Source organism: Nyctibius grandis, chromosome 13 (genome assembly GCF_013368605.1).
Source record: "Nyctibius grandis isolate bNycGra1 chromosome 13, bNycGra1.pri, whole genome shotgun sequence".
Lineage (NCBI taxonomy): Eukaryota > Metazoa > Chordata > Aves > Nyctibiiformes > Nyctibiidae > Nyctibius > Nyctibius grandis.
In genome coordinates, this window is record NC_090670.1 from 15,368,357 (window position 1) to 15,379,006 (window position 10,650).

Below are 10,650 nucleotides of genomic sequence, written 5' to 3' on the forward strand. Positions count from 1 at the left end.
TGATGGGAAGAGAGCCTAGCTTACAGCACTACCATGCACTTCTCTGGACTTTAGTACCTCTCATGCATTTCTGTTTGCTTTACAGGTTTCTGTGATTTAAAACTATAACCAGGATATCTTTTCATTTATGGTCTCAGGCAAGAATGAATCGTAGCTGCATTTAAGCTGCAGCTCTGAGGCAACGAAAGGACTATTTTCAGTGAACACCCCTTAACAAGAAGTTCCATAGGATTTTCAAAGTCCTTAACTTTATAGAAAAAGCTAGAGAATAGTTTTATTTAGTGAGAGGAGTGACTCCATATCTTATTCTACTAAAAATGTGTAAAAGTTGCCAAAATTTTTAAAAGTTACATAGGTATGGGCTGCTCCTTTTGCCTTGTCATTTAAGCAAGATGTGGCATGTTTGTGATTTGCTGCCTAAGTCCCAACCACCTCTAGTATAAGAGATTGGCTTGCTGGTCTCTTATATAAGCTTGTTCAGGGTCTGTATTTATTTTAGAATCCAGAGCACAGGCTAAGACTGTATATGGCAAGCCAACAACTAATTATGTCAAGACTGCTGTTTTCTGTAACAAAATACATTTGTGTCTGGGTAGAGGAAGTGTTTTGGTTGAAGTGCTTTTCCATCAGGAAATAGTAAGTAGTCAAAAATGAGGCTTTGCTTGAGAATATGTTGATTTAAATTATTCCTTTTAAGTAATGATTTTTAGTTTTGAAAGCTTTAAGAATGGTTATTAAAAAGTGGGGTTTAGATGCAGTATAAAGCAGAGAAAATTTAAACCAAAGATGGAATAGCAAATTATTTCTCAATTGCTTGCTCATGGTGTTCTCATTTTATAACACTGTACCTACACAGATTTATTCAAATGATATTTGAAATATTCTAAAGTCATCTACACTTACATAATGCTTCATATTAAAAGGATCATCCAAGACTGCTAATGATCTCTATCATGTAAAGCAGTTCAAGGGAAACTCCAGTCAGCCTTTCCTTCCCAGTATAGTTTCCTGACACAAGAACCTGCACAGACTTCACTGGGACTTGTATCAGGTCTGTGCACCATACTGAGCAAAGGGAAGGGCATGCCACATGGCAGCGCCTGGCTCTTACCTGCTGCAGCTTTGAAAACTCTGGCATTCAGCTGTAATATGCTTTTTATTCTGTGAATGAGATGCTACAAAGTCCTGGAACATCTCTTTATGTGCTGTGGTTCTCTGTATGACTGAGTGGAAAGTATGGCAACATTTTTATCTTCAAAAGATGTAGCTGACTCCTTGATTTAACAGTTATTTGGCCTTGGTTATAGCAGTCACGGATTGATGGTCTTTACTCCGTACTACTCACAATCAATAACAATGTAAGGTATGCTATCTATCATCCTCTTGGCCGCATGTACAGATGAAGGAAGAATAGAAACTGCATTGCCAAACTATTGCAGGGCTAGGCTTGGTCGGTTTTTAAACATATTTCTAATTTTCAAACAGATTTTTTTAATCAGCAGTCACTAATAGCAAGTTCTCCAAAAACTACACAATAGAAGAACAGATTAAGTCATGCTTACTAGTAAACAGTAATGTCATCAGGCCTTCTTTACCACAAATGTCATGTTTTTAACTAACCAGATAAACTGGATATTGAGACCAAAAATTAATATACAGAGGCTACCTGAAAACAAGAGCACTGATATAAAGAGCAAGATTTGCTATGAAGACTAGCTTTCAGCTGCCACATACTGAACAGTTTACATGTTATGATAGGATGACTTTCAAGTTGTTAAAGCAGAAAAATTACTGGCTGAAAGAATATAACGAAAGCCTGCATATGCTGTCAATACCAGTTTTATGCCAGTGTAACATCTTTTGTTTCAGCAGATCTGCTATTGATTTATAATGCCATAAATGAAAGGAAAATTAAGCTATTTATGTAAGTGACTTTATTTATATAACTGACTTAGGCTGTGTTATGTGACGGAAAAGAAAACCAAGCACATGCCTTTTTTGTGTTTTCTATGAGCTACAGAAAGATTTTGTAAAAGTAATGCTAGTAATAAATAGTTTCCTCTATGGGACATATTAGAAATGCAGTCTCATCCACATGCAGGTTTCATCATGAGTAGAATACATGGTAACAGATGACACAATAATGTGGAAGGATTTTAGCAAGTCTGCAGACAGTCTAGAAAATCTGAACATCACAATTTAGACTGTAAGTTAGTTCAACAAAGCAATTGTTATTCAGGTTCTTCCTTGGATGAGTCAATGATTTGTACTGTGAGTATTAGTACCGAATGTACCATCTAAAATTCATTTTGAAAGATTACTGAAGCATTACTGATATAAAAATGGTTTCTAAAAGTATTTTTTATCAATGAGAAGCCCAAGCACTATCAAGGCTAAAGAGCATACATAAGGATTTTCAACATAGCGGAATTAGGGTTTTTTCACATGCTTTTACATTGTTTTTCACTCCTTAGAGAATGACAACTATATAATATTTAGGAAATCAGGGTCAGTAGAGTAAATGTTTCTGTAGCAATTTGGCAGACACACCTTTCATAACTCATAAAGTCACTACTGGAAAGGCACAACTGGGTCACAGAAGTGCATGGTGGGATGCTGCTTTCCAGTTATGCAACCAGGGTAACTAAAGGTTAAAGCAAGCACTTGAATAACGAGCTTTTTGCCAGAAAGAGTAGAACAGAAAAACACAGTGTTTTTAAATGCTGGCTTCTGAGCAGCAGCCGCCTAACGTGTCTAGTTAGGAGTCATCAAACCAAAATAGAACCGGATGCGTCAGAACTTTGAAGAATGGCAATTCAACATCCCAAAAGAAAAATACATCTGCATGTATTCCAAAAGCAGATCGTACCGGTTCTCTCATTCCAACAGATGATACTAGATGCAGCATGCTGCTCAGCTTTTTCTCCCAGCTCACTGTAACTAGCTTTATCACTCATCTCTTGTCTCTTTACTTTCTCCATCATCCAGCAACATCTTCAACTTTAAGGAATTCCACAGTTTGCCTCTGTTTTCTTTCCTGCTTCTATGTATATGCTAGTGGATTACTTCTAATAAATATAATTATTGCAGAATTCTTACCTAACTTCTGGCAGAGGAAAGAAGAGAGAAAGGAAGTTGTGTTTACACACTATAAAGGTTTTCCAAGGTTTGGGGGGCTAGGACCATAGCCCAAGGGCACAAATTACCACATTAACTAACAAATAACTCCCATCAAGTGTGGGGATACTAGTTACAAAAACCGAACACTATTGCAAAGAGACTAAATAAAATGGTGCTCTCTTAATCATGATTACATCTCCTGTTACAGCTGCACACCAGATAAATATATTAATCAAAATGACCTCATTTTAGGCATGCGTAGCAGTGTGTTATATAACCATGTTAAGTATGCTATTTTATTTCTCTCCTGCCAAGGAGAAATGGTGTTTGTCTTACAAGAGTTCCAAGTAAGTCTGCTTATAAAGTGATGGGGAAAAGAACAGGAGGGAGAGGCGAAAGTGAGAGAATTAATAAGCAAAGTGACTCATTTCCCAAGTGCACAGGTGATGTTACACTCCACTTAAATCTCAGTTGCTCTATGGGAAGCTAATGTTGTCACCAGCAGTCTCAGTATTCCTAGCATGCCCAATGCTTCTCAGGATGGGAAAAGCAGATGTGTTACAAGCATGGAAACTACGTCTTTCCAGACCTCATCGGTTCACAGCATTCCTGTTTTGTTTTCAAAGCTGTTTGTGAAAGCTGCCTCCATAAACAAAGAGTCTGCAGAATCCCCTGCCATTCTTTTTGTTGCTCACTTCTTTGGTGAAAAGTGGCATTCAATTAATTCCTTTCTAGTGCTACTAATGACGCTTTATAAACAAGCTCAAAAGCGCCCTTAAAAGTAGAATACATCCCCACACACACATAACAAGGCTGAGACTCATCTAGATTTACACTGCACTACAGAAAAAAGGACCAAGAGGCGTACATTTTTGCAACATAAGATCACTCAGCCAGAGAACTCTGACAAGTGCTGAAAATGTGAAAAACAAATGGCAGGGTATGCATTTCCCATTTGCTCAATACACACACATAAAAGAAACACTGTGTAGGCTTCACTGCAGCATACCAGTGCGTCCAAAACTCAAAGGTTAGTTACATAAATGATAAGGCGTGGGCTTAAATGCTTCATTCAGCTTGTTAATTACTTGCTTTGTGGCCTGAGCCAATGTTCTGAAACAGGTTCATCCAATATTGTGTTGCTTCCTCTGCATTTTCATTTAATGTATTAAGCTGAAGTGCTGGGAACAGTTTGTTGCAATACCTAGGAAGGGTCTGTTTTCTTTTCAAGCAATTTACAGAACAAACTTATTCAGACTAATCCACAGATGCTCTTTAAATGTCCTTGCTATTTCAGAAAATTATGAACTTTAATTCTTAGAGCATTCTCTTTAAACAAGGGAACTGCTGGCTGCATAAACACGTACGTATTATTGGCGTATGTTTTGAGGGTTTCTTCTTTTGTGTTCTTTTTAATCTACACATCCAATGTGGGAAAATGAATGGCGGTGTGTTAGAAAACTCTCGAGATAAAATACTTAATATGTCTCTGGCAGAAAACTAGTAGAAGCTATGTTTTAAGAGTAGATGGAAATACTTCCACCGTCAGTTAACTGCAATACCTAGTTGGTGAGGCTCTTTAATGCCATGGCTACGAACAAGCCTTCATTATTGAACAGCCTATCCTAAGAGAGACAAACCACCTATCTTTTTCATGAGATGTGCAGGCAGAAACTGGAGGTTTAGAATTCCTTGCCTCTGTGGAAATAAATCATATTGTAGTTGGAGGAAACTGTAGTTTTACCATAAGATATCTCATCAAGATTGAAGGTTTACTTCAAACAACTAAAACTGCATAACTTGCCTTGTTTTCATCAGTGTATGCTTGCAGACGTGTTGATTTCTAACTCAGACGTGGGCTATGAAGCCTATTGAATCTTGAATTTAACAGCTACAATGAAGCAAACTGAATGCAAACGTTTCAGAAGTTTTCAACTTCATTTCGACAGCATTTTAAAAGACTGTAATGAATATCCTTCAAACCTCACCTTTGTATTTCTACAGGAAGGCTCCATCTTTTTCCTCTATGATAAGGATGCCACTTAGAGATTTCTGAGTCACAAATGCAGATTAGCATTTGGATTTGAATTACAAGTCAAAAAACGGAGGTTGACTGAAACAGAAATCTCATTCGGTCCATTATATGGACCAACTGCAAAATATAGATTGCAGCTGCAAACCTGGGCTGAAGCTGTCTGGCAGTATGCACTGCTATGTGAAAGGTGATGAGATACAGCACATTGCCACTCTACTATAACCTTCTTGCTGCATCATTCTCCAGATTTTTCAGGAGTATTATTTCTGAGGTTGCTCATTCCCTTTGGTTCTGCATTTCATATTCTTTTCCCTACTTGTACTGGCTTGCTTTACTTTCCACATTTCGTTATTTCCTGCCCATAGGCCATATTATATCATTTCATCAATATTTTATCAGAATGACTCCCTGCTGGAACCAGTATGGATTTCTGCTTAAAAATTGATACCGCAATATGGCCCCACATTTCTACCCTTGTGCACCTGTTCCTCTTGAGTTACAATCCCTTTATGTCTTAATACTTCCATTCTTCACATTGCTGAGAACACCAGAGTATTCTTAACTGTATTTAAACTATCAAATGAATACAATTTCTAAATTAGAACACGTATAAAAATGCCTTTTCTGTTAGCAAGTGAGACTCGACCACACTATTTAGCTGATTTCACTACACGGATCACTTTTGTCTTCAGGCTAAACATTGTTTCTTCAAATTGAAGATGAAAACTGCAATTAAATATAGGCCACAGATGTTCAGGATGCAGGGGACAAAAATATAGGTTTCATAACTCGACAGTTATGCAACCAGTTGCTTTTCACATATTAAAACGAATATTTAGTTTTATGTTCTTATTTACCCTTAATCTAAACACAAATGAACCTATAAGGGGTCCTTAAAATGGTGACACTTAAAGATGTTTCTGATCTATTTAATAACATAATATTTTCCTCAAGATGTTCATTGTTTTTTAACTTCAGATCACCAAATACTCAGACATCCAGTTCTCCATTGCATTACTGAGACACCTAAATAACTTTGAGGATATCAGCCTCAATTTTGTCACGGATCTGCTAGAGGCAAGACTATTTTAAAATAAGGTCATTATATATAAATGTTATTTACCTTACCTACTGAATCTCATTTGAAGTGCCTACACTGATAGCCCAAGTCCTCTCTGGGGCGGGCTGCATGACACCCTGCAGCAGGGAAACTCTCATCTAATACAGCACAGTCATACATGCAAGAGACAAAATTTTTATAGAGCTGAATCTAGACTATGGAATTTAATTCTTTAGCAGATAAAAATGATCAGGGGCCTAAGCACTTTCTGTACTTACATAAAAAGCCTTTTCTTCAACTTAGCTTCCCTCTAGTAAATCACAGATATTAATTCTCTCACACAAAAATAAAGCAGCAAACTAAACAAGTTGTTCTGTTTGCTGACTGTAAATGGAGACAGAATGCAAAAATAACAGAATGTTCTTCTTACAACTATTTACAATATGATACTGCCTGTCCATCACCTCTGATAAGTTTTGAACCAGGTGGCTAATTTTTAACCAATTCTTTTGAGATTTCGACCACCTCCTTTCAAATTTGAAACGGCCAGCCAGTCACCCAGCATACATACACACACAAAGGAAATGGTGAGCTTCCAAGCGGCTCTGGACTAGCTGCAATGTGGAGTGGACGGCACAAGGGATGGGGGGACAGATGTGGTGGGAAATACGGAAGAGAAAGTACACAACTCTGTAAGAGAGCAAACTTCTTCGGTTTCAGCACTCACAAAATTAACTTCTTAACTATTCAGGAGACACTTGAATACTTTGGCAGTGTGAGCACAGTTCACAGAATGAAAAATACAAACTGAAAGGCTTGCTAGGTATTTAGCAATTTTTTTTTAAACTAAGGCCACAAAGCACTACCTTAATACTAAAAACAGTAACAACCAAAAGCAGAATAGGAAGACAACAGGTTCGCCTAGAGTCAATAAAGGCAGTCATTCCCCAAACAAGTCATTTTTGGTGATGAATGAGACAGACCATGTAGATATCTCAATTTGTATTTTACATCACAGTGTGATTATGCAGAACTGGCATGCTTTTATTTTTAAGCTAAAGAAGTTTAATTCAGATACAACACAGAGCCGCACAATACCATTTTGCAGCCATTTTAGAAGCAGAATTGCACTTTGGAGAATACAGATAAGAAGAGCTAAGAGCCTAAGATTTCTTAGAACAAAATCCATGTAAACATCTCGAAGAGCTCTTGACCCTTTTGCAATGTCTGGGGAACTGGAAAACTACACAAACAAGACACTTAATAAACGTGAATTACAGCTGCTGGTATAAAAACCTAATGTGTGCGTCTGTTCATTCTGGGTCCCCACAGCCCTGCAAAGGCCAAATCAGCTGTTCCCAAACCCTGAAGAAAATCTTCATTAATCTCTTCTAAGAATCTGACACAAGTCGGTTGGGTTTGTCAGGTTCAGCCAAGCTGCATGAGTCAAGTCACACAAGTCAAGAATAGAGTTTTACTGGTAACTCGGAAAGAGAGAGACAGAGAGATGGTTGTTTTAAACCCCCTATAATAGCCAGTCTGAATCTGGCAGGCCAGTTCCTCTCCACAGCACAAAGCAAGCTTCTCACAGTTTCTAAATGAAGCACAAAGTCCTTAATGCAGTTACTAAATGAGAAGTGGCATCTCAGTGGGCTGCCTCAGTGGATTAATTTTAAATGCATAATTCAATATAGACCCACATAAACCTTTATGAATAGAAATAGAGGTTATATAAGCATGTTCTTACAGCATATACTGCAAATTTAAAGGCCAGTTTGAGTATAAATCAACTCTATCTTTTATTAATACTTTCACCTTCCCATTGGCTCATTTCTCTAGCAAATGTGCTAATCAGATTACTTTCCTCACTCATACATTGAGATGCCTAAAATAAAAACAGCATTTCATTGCCAGAGACCAACTTCTTTCCTCAATCCTTTAAGAAAAGTTTACATCGGGCTTGTTCTGTGGAGGCAGGTTGCATCAGCGATAGTTCAGTAAAGGCACTGAATGTGAAGCTATCATTTCACATTGGTCACAGTTAAACATCCGTAAGTCCTGCAGGGACCTTCACGTCTCACAAAGCCTTGTCTCACAAGAGCAGAAAAGATGCTGGACAAGCTTCTACAGAAAGCCAGTGCTAGGAGGCAAATTTGCAGCCCTTTTATGTCCCAGGAAACATCCTTGGGCAAGTTTAACAAGATACCAGGTAAGAGCGAAGTGGGACGTCTTCTAAAAACAAGGCAAAAGCTCTACGTCTGCTCCCTGCCTTCTTTGGAGCCAGAACACACACACTACTCAGGGAAACCAGAATGGAAACCAGCTTCCTATTTTCAGCCCTTCCTAGCTAGACAAAATTGGCCTGCCAGCTTTTGACATGCAGGCACTTCGCTACTTTTGCTACAATAAATGGCCACACGTTCTTCAGTTTAGCTATCATTTCTGTGCTTTAAGCATACAGCTGTTAACTGATTAATTGAAAGACTTCAGAAAGCCAAAATAAATTAAGACCTACCTCAACACTATTTCTCATGTGGCAGATGAACCATTTCCCATAAATCAATTTCTTCCAAACCAATAATGGTATACTTCACTGCACTACAAAAATAAAAAAAAAAAAAAGAAAAAAAAGGAAAAAAGATTAGTTTGATGATCACAGAAATATAAAGATAGTCATCTTTTTTAGCCAGGGATTAATATTGCCTTCAAGCAAGGTAAATCCCTAGCCCCCTGAATGCCAGTTTTGCAAAACTGATTAGCAGCTTCACTGCTAAAAAAATACATCCAAAGTGTTACTACAATTTATTATTAAACATAATCAGATTAATTAAAGCCAGAATGTCAGGCTTGGGCTATTGGTAGAAATATTTATGATTACATGTTGATAGTAGCAGCTATTCTGCTACTAGGCTGTATATTAACAGACTGAGTCCAAAATGAACACAGTTTCTAAGAGCGAGAAAATTGCATGGGTTTTAAAAACAAAAACAACCCTTCATATATCCCCAAGCTTTGAGGGAGTTCAGATCCAGATCTGGACCAGAGCAGTGCATCTGAATTACAGTTCCACAACACACAGAACCAAAACCTTAATTCATATACTTGCTGAACTCTGGAGACCTTTATATCTAGCTCAAAGTGTAGCTTTCTATCTTGGGTCCACCATCAATGCAAACATAAATGAAGAACATGCACTGAATGACTGGAAATGCCTACGCTGTGCTTTGCAGGGAGATGCGAGCTTGCTCTGCTTTCTCTCAAGAGTTGGGCGGACATCAGTGGGTTCTGCCCTAAAAGCCATTACGCCACAGGCACTGTGTTACATCAGTAATGCTGTACAATAGGTGACACGTGGTGGCACCCAGTCTGGTGCCAACTCGCATCCCCGCAGCTTTGAGCGTGAGCTGAGTTGGCTGTGGTCATTCAGCCTGTGAAATCTCCCACCTTGTGAAAGTTCAGTGGAAGAAACGTCCGCAGTGACATCAAGGAACTCAAATAAGCCAATAAAATAGTATTTTTAGTAAGAAACAGCTATTAATTACAAGTCAAGTTCTGAAAGGGCTGCTTAGGAAACACAGACATTTTTTGACTGTAGATTATCAGACAGTGTGAATTTGGGGCAATTTCCCCCAACTTCAGCATAGTTCTGGCATAGCTGGGAGGAGACTTGACCCCAAGTTATTTACTGAGATTTATTTTTGAGCAATGCAGAAACAAAAAGGCCCAATTATAATCTTATTTAGACCAAACTAATTCCATTGGCTTTAGTAGATTTGTTCCTGACTGACAGAGCTGTTCCTGAGATCTGAAAGAAAGCCCAAAGTGCCACTTAGCACTGAAATCCTTCTTGTTATTTTACATTTCTTTGGAACATTGCATAAAGTCTGTTGTTGTTTAAGTCACTCCCTGAAAGAAAAACTCTTTGTTGCAGTACTGTGGTTACAGACCCATACTGTTAATAAAAACAAATGCAAAAGTCTAGCAAAAGTATCAGTTCTGTCTGGAAAATTGTTGGTTTTATCTGCTCAGTCAATACAAAAGTATGTGCGCACGCTTCTAAAATTCCCATTATTAAACAGAGTGAGAAGAGTGACAAGCTGCCTGTCCAAGGCAAAGAAATCAGATGTTCCAGCAGCTCTGGCTCTGGACACCGCCAGCATTGCTGGCTCAACTTCTTTCACATGGTAAAAGCTATGAGAAAATAATTTTGAAGACCAGGTTATTATGCAATGGCCTTGGTTACATCAGCACAGCAAGGGAAACACTAGGGGAGAGTAAATAAATGTCAAGGCTCTGTGCCTGCAAGACGGCAGCCGCCTGCAGAGTGCCTGTGGGAAGCCGAGCCACTGATCTGGGCTGGGGAGAGGACAAGCGGCACCCGGTCAGCACAGGCGCTGCCACCCTCCCGCAGCAGCAGACCTCAAGGCTGGCTCAG